The 10,014-nt window shown below is 42.1% G+C and overlaps 1 pseudogene; it reads left to right on the plus strand.

Moving 5' to 3' along the window:
* Positions 1-5,367: 5,367 nt before the first annotated feature.
* On the plus strand, positions 5,368-6,693 carry LOC117403170 (jerky protein homolog-like; annotated as a pseudogene).
* The last annotated feature ends 3,321 nt before the right edge of the window (positions 6,694-10,014 follow it).

The following is a 10,014-nucleotide window of genomic DNA, read 5'->3' on the forward strand; positions in this document are numbered from 1 at the left end:
TTTTCCATGCGCTTATTTATTTAACTATCGATTCTTATTTCAGTCGGAGGCCAGATTGGTGTTAAACAAGCGTTGCCAGCTGTTACTGAGCTGCCATCTGCCAGGGATGCAACCGTGACTGATAACTGGGCTACATGCTTCGTTTTTTTTCTGTTCTTTAAAGAGCACAGCTGATTAAAAGTATACATCTGTTTAACCCTTAAGATGCCAAGTATTTTTAATACACCATTGCCAGAGCCTATATGGGAGCATTCAAATAAGAATGTACAATAGACCTCATAACAAAAAACAATATTTTTCCAATGTTTCCAATATTCCTTAGTTTGAAAACCTGGAATGTAATGCGTGTTTTCCTGTTCATATTTCAGACCGTTGTTTCCTCTGTCAAGTCTTTTGTCCAATTGTCCAATAATTACCGAGCATCCTTAGGATTTAGGAGCAGTAGAGTTTGAAACTGGCCATTTAGAAATACATAGTTTTCAACTCCTGATGTCAGTTATGGGCTGTCATAATATTGGGCGGCCCACTATGTATTTCAGTGGCGGCTGGTGGCCAAAAAAAATGGGGAGGCACAGTTCACAGCCTACCTCTGTAAAGCGGTTTGTGATGGTGGTCCACTATGAAAGGCGCTATATACAATTATTATAGTTAATTCTAATAAACTGTGATACACTGCCAGCATATGTTTAAAAATGCACTGTATGGGGGCTCCCGAGTGGCGCATCCAGTAAAAGCACTTGCGTAGCGTGCCGGATGCGTCCTACAGTCTGGACGTCGTGAGTTCGAGTCCAGGCTATTCCTTTGCCGACTGAGGACGGGAGCTCCCAGGGGGCGGCGCTCAATTGGCCGAGCGTCGCCCGGGGGAAGGGAGGGTTAGGTCGGCCAGGGTGTCCTCGGCTCACCGCGCACCAGCGACCCCTGTAGTCTGGCCGGGTGCCTGCGGGCTTGCCTGTAAGCTGCCCGAGAGCTGCGTTGTCACTCACCTTTCCGCTCCTCCTTGCTTAGCAGCACCAGCTCCACCCGCATACATCACCATCCCAGAGCCACCTGCAATTATAACAGAAGACCAACAGCTACCTTCAGTTGAAGACGCTATGGCAGAGTTGCACCAAAAAATCATGGATGACATGAAACAGTTTATGCAGCCATTTGCAAACACCTTGTCAGCAATAAACAGTCGTTTAGATGGCATATACAATCGCTCCAGCACCATTGCAGTTCCTTCTTCAGCCTCTCGTGCCAATCTCTGCCCCCTCCTTCATTACATCTTCTGTTTCAGTCCAGGCAGCTCCGACCCCGCCCCCATCTATCAGCATTCCAGAGTACAACCTGGTTACAGCATCTGCTTCAGACTCCCAATCAGCAGCCACCATCTGACGTCACGCCTTCTCCCCGTTGATCTGAAGGCAAATAATAGAAGGTAAAGACATGAACCTGGTTTCTATTCTTATTACTGCATCTAAATTTATTGCGGGGATTTAGCAGTCACGCTGAAATCCCGCGACCCCCGCCTGCTTAAAAATCTGTGTGCTGCATACCCTCATCGCTACCAAGAGATCAATATATGTTTTACATTGTAGAACTATTGGTGAGATACGGGGGCACCATGTTCTATGAATATCACAAAAGCTTCTCTGCAAAAGCAGCACCTATCTTAGCAAATGATAATCATATGGCTGACTGGTCAGCCCCCAATACAGATTTATTTAATCGCATTTTCAGTTGGGTCAGGGCGAACGCATGCAGGGTATGTGCATCCACACGCACTCATCTGACCTGTGCCCAAAAGTGGCAATGGCAACTTGTCACAAAGACGGCCAGAGTGGGTGGCGTCAGACCAGATGCAGGAAATACACACAGACAGAGATTTGGGTTTTGGTTAAGCTGAGCGCGTGATTGCGCTCAGCATTTAATACAGAAAATAAAAAGGTTTGCAACAAAACACAGGACACGGCACTTGAGCCAAAATAAACAGACAAACAAAACGGACTACACAGACAAACACGGTGAGCTTCTTTTACTACTTATTTTGCTTTACAATACCCTCCGTCTCCTAACCCATTCTCCACTCACCGAACACCAACCCCCAGTGAGTGAAAACATGCAGCTTTTATGCAGTTGTACCGAGATTCGATTGCTAGTCAATCATTCAATTGGAATCTCGGTACAACTGCACGTGAATTAATTAAAGTGCAATTCCCCGTGCTCACATATTACTTTTTACTTGCACGTGATGTGATGTGCCATCCCCGTGCCTAAATACAAATATACAATTTACACACACGTGAAACACAGACCGCTTATATCCCGTGTACCAATGCCTATACACCAACATTTACACACAACACGTAACATAACATACACAGGGGGGGCACTTTGCCACATATACCCCCCCTTGTGCAACGCACACATGGCCTCAATGGCCACCTCCCCCCTCAGTCCCAAAGTCCCGGAAGAGGGGGAAGCAAGTTGTTTCTGGGGGGTGGCCATGGTGGAATGTCTGGCACCCCCCAATTCTTCGTGGCTGGCAGCTCCCTCTTCCGGGGCTTCAGCCACACTATCTGCTGCCGCGAAAGTGCAGCTGGGGGAGCTGGTCTCCTGACCTCCCCCTCTTTCTTTATGGCCGGCAGCTCCCCTTCATGGAGCTCCGGCCACAGTGTAGCGACCCGAGGCAAAGCAGAGGCCCCGGCGACCCCAGGCGAAGCAGGACCCTCGACGACCTCAGGCGAAGCAGGATCCCTGGAGACCCCAGGCGAAGCAGGATCCCTGGCGACCCCAGGCGACGGCAGCAGCAGCGGACCCTCGGGAGGTGGAGGCAGAGGCAGCTCCTGCTCCTCTCCCTCGGGTGGTGGTGGTGGAGGCAGAGGCAGCTCCTGCTCCTCTCCCTCGGGTGGTGGTGGTGGTGGAGGCAGAGGCAGCTCCTGCTCCTCTCCCTCGGGTGGTGGAGGCAGAGGCAGCTCCTGCTCCTCTCCCTCGGGTGGTGGTGGTGGAGGCAGAGGCAGCTCCTGCTCCTCTCCCTCGGGTGGTGGAGGCAGAGGCAGCTCCTGCTCCTCTCCCTCGGGTGGTGGTGGTGGAGGCAGAGGCAGCTCCTGCTCCTCTCCCTCGGGTGGTGGAGGCAGAGGCAGCTCCTGCTCCTCCCTCGGGTGGTGGTGGTGGAGGCAGAGGCAGCTCCTGCTCCTCTCCCTCAGGTGGTGGAGGCAGAGGCAGCTCCTGCTCCTCTCCCTCGGGTGGTGGTGGTGGAGGCAGAGGCAGCTCCTGCTCCTCTCCCTCAGGTGGTGGAGGCAGAGGCAGCTCCTGCTCCTCTCCCTCGGGTGGTGGTGGTGGAGGCAGAGGCAGCTCCTGCTCCTCTCCCTCAGGTGGTGGAGGCAGAGGCAGCTCCTGCTCCTCTCCCTCGGGTGGTGGTGGTGGAGGCAGAGGCAGCTCCTGCTCCTCTCCCTCGGGTGGTGGTGGTGGCGCTGCCGGCTCCTCCGACCGCGGGGGTAGGGCTGGTGGCGCTCCTCTCCGCTCTCGTTACCAGAGCAGGTCTTTCTCCACAATTATTATTTGTTTATTTAGCAGACACCTTTATCCAAGGTGACTTACAGAGACTAGGGTGTGTGAACTATACATCAGCTGCAGAGTCAATTACAATTACGTCTCACCCGAAAGACAGAGCACAAGGAGGTTAAGTGACTTGCTCAGGGTCACACAATGAGCCAGTGGCTGAGGTAGCATTTGAACCGGGGACCTCCTGGTTACAAGCCCTTTTCTTTAACCACTGGACCACACAGCCTCTTATACAATGCTACACCACATGCTACTTCAGGATTGGCACAGCCTCTTCAGCAGCCAGAGCCCACATCAGCCATCACCTAATCAAAACCATGGGACATTGGTCCTCTTCTGCGGTCAACTCCTACATCCTGCATTTTAGAGCAATCATTACTGCAGCACACCAGTCTATAGCTCACATGCCTGGAGTGGGGGCGCCCTCTCCACCAGGATCACCAGAGGTTTTTCCCTAATAGAAGGTTTTTTTTCCTCTCCGCCGAGCAGATGGCAGTCACATAACCTGTCCCAGTAACCATCTACCTTTAGTTATTTGTTTGTCATGTTTGTCCTTTCTTGCTTTTATGTTATACATTGGCATGGGGTCTTTGTTTGTCTTCACAGGTGCGGTTTCAGCAGGAGCTGGTGCTCCATTCTTTGGGGGGATAGTGAGTCTCACTTCCCCGACCTAGAGTTCCAGTAACTCGGCAGGTTCTTCGTGTGGTCAGAGGGGACCACCGGCAACACTGTTCTTGTACAGCTTATGTGCTATATCTTGCCTCATGAAAGAAGGCTCTGTCTTACTTCCTCCTTTATCCTCCCAGAATGTGGCTCTCATACTCTTAGTGTTCTAGTCCCATAACTAACAAATTATTTGTGTTCTTCCAGATTCTCTTTTCTTCCTTACGTCAAGGTTTCAAATGAGCTGTTACATAATTCCATCACATTACCTCTAGTTCAGCTTTGAGAAGACTTTTCATAAACTATTTTTTTTTTCTGGAATAGTTAATGGTAATTAATCTGAACAGAAACAGAGGAACAGACAGATTATATAACTGTAGATAAGTAATAAGTAAAAAAAAATGAAATAACAGGGATATACAGTATGTTCTATTTACATTTTTTTTGTGAGTCGTACCTGTTACATTCAAAAATAGAGGGGTATTTCAGCCCCTATTATGCATTGTTTAACTTGGACCTTTTTGTAGAGTTTTTTTTTATACTTTTTTTTATAACATCACACTTTCTTTATGATATCTTGAAACAAAACTCCCTCTCTACAGCAGTTACTGCATAGTGTAATATTTCTTAATACTTACCATTTAATGTTTAACTTAAGTGTTATATTATAGTACATGACTGAGTGATACATGCAGAAGGGTACAAAGCTTTCAGTATTTTCAGCTTCCTTGGTTATAATTTATCAATTCTTTTTTCAGGCTTATTTTGTATAACATTTTTTTTTTTTTATCGTTGTCCGATATCTACACATTTAAAAAGTATTTATTCATTGACACTAAAATTGTCTAATTTTTTTAAAATGTTTATGTGTATGAAAAAAAAAAATCACAGGTCTACTGCACCTGGCTGCGTATATGAGTATCTGCACTTTTTCTGTTGAGAATTTCACCCCTGCCTATACTTAACAAATACCTTTAGTAAATGGTTAATGGTATCAAGATTCTGTTTTCCGTTTGGAGTTACAATCAACTTTCGATTATCCGTGGGCGGATTATCCGGTTTGCGGATTATCCGTGTCAGCAGAAAAAATTATATAAATAACAGTACACATGCACGGTAGGTCAATGTCAGTCACTCAGTGCCATTGTGAATGCAAGCATGGCCGCGAGTAAATGTAAACATGTGGTTTTGACGATTGAAAAAAATACTTGAGAAGCTAGAAAAAGGTAGCACTGTAAAGCAACTTTCAGTTGAATATGGAATTAGTGAACAGATGGTTCGTGATTTAAAAAAGAACAAGGAGAAGTTGATTTCCTATGCGAGTAGTTTGTCTTCGAGTGGGTTGTCTAAGAGGAAATCAATGAAAAAGGCAACGTATGAGGATTTGGACACAGCAATGTTGGAATGGCTCAACCAGCAAAGAGTTGAAGGTACGCCAGTGTCTGGACTAATTTGTGCTAAACAAGCCAAGTTTTTTTTTTTTTTTTTGCGGTGGGGATGGAGGCTGATTTCATTCCTCTGGATGGCTAACTCGGTTTAAAAAACGACACGGCATCCGCGAGATCTGCATTCAGGGGGAAAAGTTAAGCGCAGATCAGTCAGCTGCTGATAACTTTTGTGAGGATTATATAAAATGCATTGAAAAAGAAGGGTTCCAACGAGAACACATTTACAATGCTGACAAAACCGGACTCTACTGGAAATGTTTACCGACAAAGACCTTAGCATCTGAAGCCGCACGACATGCCCCAGGCCATAAGCCTAGTAAAGAGAGGCTAACACTTGTGCTGTGCAAATGCAACCGGTTCACATAAACTTAAACTTTGTGTAATTGGCAAAGTGAAAAAAACACACTCATTTAAAGGAACTGAAGCCTCTGATATGCCGGTGGATTATTTTAATCAGAAATCGGCGTGGATGGATCGTGAAATTTTTAAAGAATGGTTTGATAAGAAGTTTGTTCCATGGGTTCGAGAGCACCTGTGGTCAAAATGCTTGACAGAAAAGGCTGTCCTGCTGTTGGATAATGCCCCTTCTCATCCTCACGAAAATTTTCTCAAATCCGAAGATGGCAACATCATTGTAAAATATTTACCACTGAACGTGACTTCTGTGATACAGCCTATGGACCAGGGAGTGATTGCATGCGTCAAGAGGAATTATTGAGTTGGACTGTTAGAAAATCATGTTAATGAAGGAAATTATTTAAGAATCTTTTGGAAGAAGCTGACAGTTCTGGATGTAATTTATGAAGTGGCTAGAGTATGGAATGAAGTGAAACCAGTTACGATGATCAGATCATGGAGAAAAATATTGCCAGATGAAAGCGATGAGACAGAGATCGGAGAGGAAGAAATCTCAGCAGAAATTGTGCAGAAAATAGGAGGTGAAAATGTTGATGCTGAAAATATTGAGGCGTGGCTGAATAGCAGGAAAAAAGAAAGCCAGTTGACGAGACAAACAAGCATGACTGACTACTTTTAAAAAACTATGAAGTACAAACTTTGAATGAGTTTTATTATGATTTGCATTACCTGTCTTTTTGTTTTATCCATGCAACCACTCCCCCCATTACCCCGGATAATGGAGCGTCGACTGTATTTGTATTAACCCTTCATCAGCAGGATATTTGGGCTCACATGGAAAGCAGAAAGGGGTGCAAATGCATCCCGCATAAACACAGTTAACTTGCAAGTTAAAGCAAAAAATCTACACAATACTGATTTAAACAATTCTTTATTGAATAAACATTGTTTTAAAGTGCACATTTTTAAAATATACATTTTATTTATTAAAAAAAAACACTATTACCTGCAAATACCTTTAAAATACCACAAACACATATATAAACTACATACATACATACTGTAAATATTATATTGTACACAGACACTCAACATGTACAAAATCTAGTTAAAAAAAAACAACTGTCAACACATGCCTGTGCATAAGTATGATGTCACATTGCACATGAAAAAACAGCTTCCTCCTCTTTGGAAAAAAAACCCCAAACAAACAGTAAAAACATCAGGTTAATTGCAGTGTAGCCAAAGGTTTTGTATCACCCTATAGAATTAACACATTTTGCTTCATAAAGTCGAATGAAACCTGTTAAATAATGTTACGTTAATATATTTAATTACATACCACTCTGTAGTTTTCCACCTACTTAACAAAAAACTGACAAATTGAAAAATGTGCCATTTTGAAATCTAACATGAAACACTGTACTACTGTTATAGGGTTCCTGTAGACTTCTGCAATATAATTTTGTAGTTTCTTTGACAACATGATGTTGAATAAAATATCTAAATTATGTTCATATATATATTTTTTAAATGATCTCAATCCTAAAATTATAATTGCATAACCCCTTCTTTACTAATCCGATATGTTGAATTCTGTGTCAGATAAATATATAAGGGATCCCTGTACAATAATAAAGATGCATTTTTATTACATCAAACATATTTAAGTAAAAATAAATGTAATGTCTTTTTTGTGCCCATTTCAAACTGACGGATCATACTGTACTTGCATTTAAGCTGCCAACACTGCTACATAGGCACAGAAAAGTTTAATTGCTTGATAATGAACCATTAGTTGTTTATAGTTAAAGCATACCAACTAAAATTGTATTGCGTTAAACTGAAAACGGTATCAAAAATATAGGATTAAAAAGTTTATTTAAAATGTAGGGTCTGCAAGACTTTATTCTCACGGATCTGACTGCCCGAACGTGACGGACATAAAGAAATGTACAGAATAATGTTTTCAGATGTAAGAGGGAAAATGCAGCTGTCTGCAAAAAACAAACAAAAAAAAAACAATGAAGCAGTAAATGCTTAGGACAAGCAAGCATACTAAGTTAGTTTTATGCTTCACAGTACTAAGTTAATCCACTTGAACAGGATCATCACAAATCTGATTTGGTACGCAGCAATCGGGGTCTTGTTCAGTCTGATTTAGCAGATGATCCACCTGTGATTAACTTCTGGTTCATTGCAATCTGGTTTAACAAGTGTACTAACTTTAGTACGAGGAGTGGACTAAACCTGCTTAATCCACTAGTTCGACACATCAAGTGGACTAAATTTGGTACGCTGCAATTGACCCATAGTGCACAAGAAGAACTTACAAACATAAAAGGTAGATTGAAAGACAACAACCCTGTGAAAATGCTGAACAGCATATGCAACTGAGCAGTTCTTTGGAGTGGAATACAAGGTCTCATAGCTTCAGTTATATAAATTATCTTTTTTTTTTTACCCATTCTACTGTGTCAAAACAATTGTGATGAATTGCAACAAACATAATGAGTCAAATTCGTAAACAAAAGAAAAAGCCAACTTAAATGATTAGCTTGGACTCAATTCACAGAGCTTTTACTCAGTTTTTAAAATAATGCTTTTTTAAAGAACGGGTTATTTTGATATTCATGGCACTGTTGTTAAAGCTTTGTGAATATTTGGTTCCTTAATTTGGCACATACAATATTTATTAGCAAAACCCAACAAAAAAATCCCATGAAATGATTTACTATATTCTGTAGTTTTTGGACGGCACTGCAGTCGTATCTGAGGTGCCCCCACTTACCTAAAACTTGCAAAAGAATAGGCATGTCAAAAGAAAATTGTGTCAGGCAAGAATATTACTGATCATTTTACTTGGCAGTTTCACAGCAATGTGTAGCAGTGCCTCTAGTGTAATGCGCGGCATTTTGATTGCTATTGGTTGACACACCTTCCAAAAACTTTCATAACCGTTATTGTTCCTATTTTGTCAGTTTTATTTTTCTCATTCATTTTCCTGTCTACTTATTCAAACTCCACTCACTCTTTCCATTAGCAAAGAAAACATTTCAGACATTTTTGTAGGCATTCCACAGTTCTCATTAGCAATGTTTGGGTTCTTGTTCGGAACAGTGTGCTAAAATTCAAACAGTTGCTCATCCAAATCTACAACAACATTTGCCAAAATTTAATTTGCTAAATATTGGTATAATAATAACCATCCGTAACCATCCACTATTATGATTAATAATACACATTATACAACAGCTGGACTCTGTTCTCCAATTACATTTTACAAGCATCATTCATTTGCTTCCATGGTAAAGCACCACAAATAAAGCTTTGCTGTTCATACACACTCATTAAATACAGAACTTAATGCAGAGTAATTTAAAGGAGTTGATAGTTATGATGTTATGCTGGTGACCAAGTTTATGAATATGCATGACAAGACCTATATAATGGAAATAAATACATAAATACATTATTTTGGTGGAATAAGAGTCAATAGTAAAACCTTAACTGCCTAGGTAATACAGTGTTCTTTGTGACAATGTCTTATGCACATTTTGAGTACAAATATAAATATTCATATGGATGGAGGTAAGCCCCCTGTACGTCTTGCATCTTAACCTGGTGAGGGTCTGTAAAGCAGATGCTTGTGATCAACCGGGGCTTATCATGCATATTTTGAAACCTGTCCCCATCCCGCTGAACCTGTTCAGGAGCAAGCAGATAGGACAGATGAACAAAATTTTATCAGAGGAGTCGAGAACCAATGAAATATTTCCGATTGAAGCTGCCGAGGATGTGAATTCAGAACACATTTTTACAGGAAGACTCGATGCATAAACGATGTAAAACGAAAATAAATAGTCAAAACATATTTATGACCAGGGATATGTTAATAAAAATATCAAAACAATCGTGATTATGTTGAAGAAAATATTGCAGGAATACGTACAACAAAGAACAGTGCCAGAGGAAGTAATGTGTTGTGTTTTAAACCCTG

Source organism: Acipenser ruthenus, chromosome 5 (assembly GCF_902713425.1).
Source record: "Acipenser ruthenus chromosome 5, fAciRut3.2 maternal haplotype, whole genome shotgun sequence".
Classification (NCBI taxonomy): Eukaryota; Metazoa; Chordata; class Actinopteri; order Acipenseriformes; family Acipenseridae; genus Acipenser; species Acipenser ruthenus.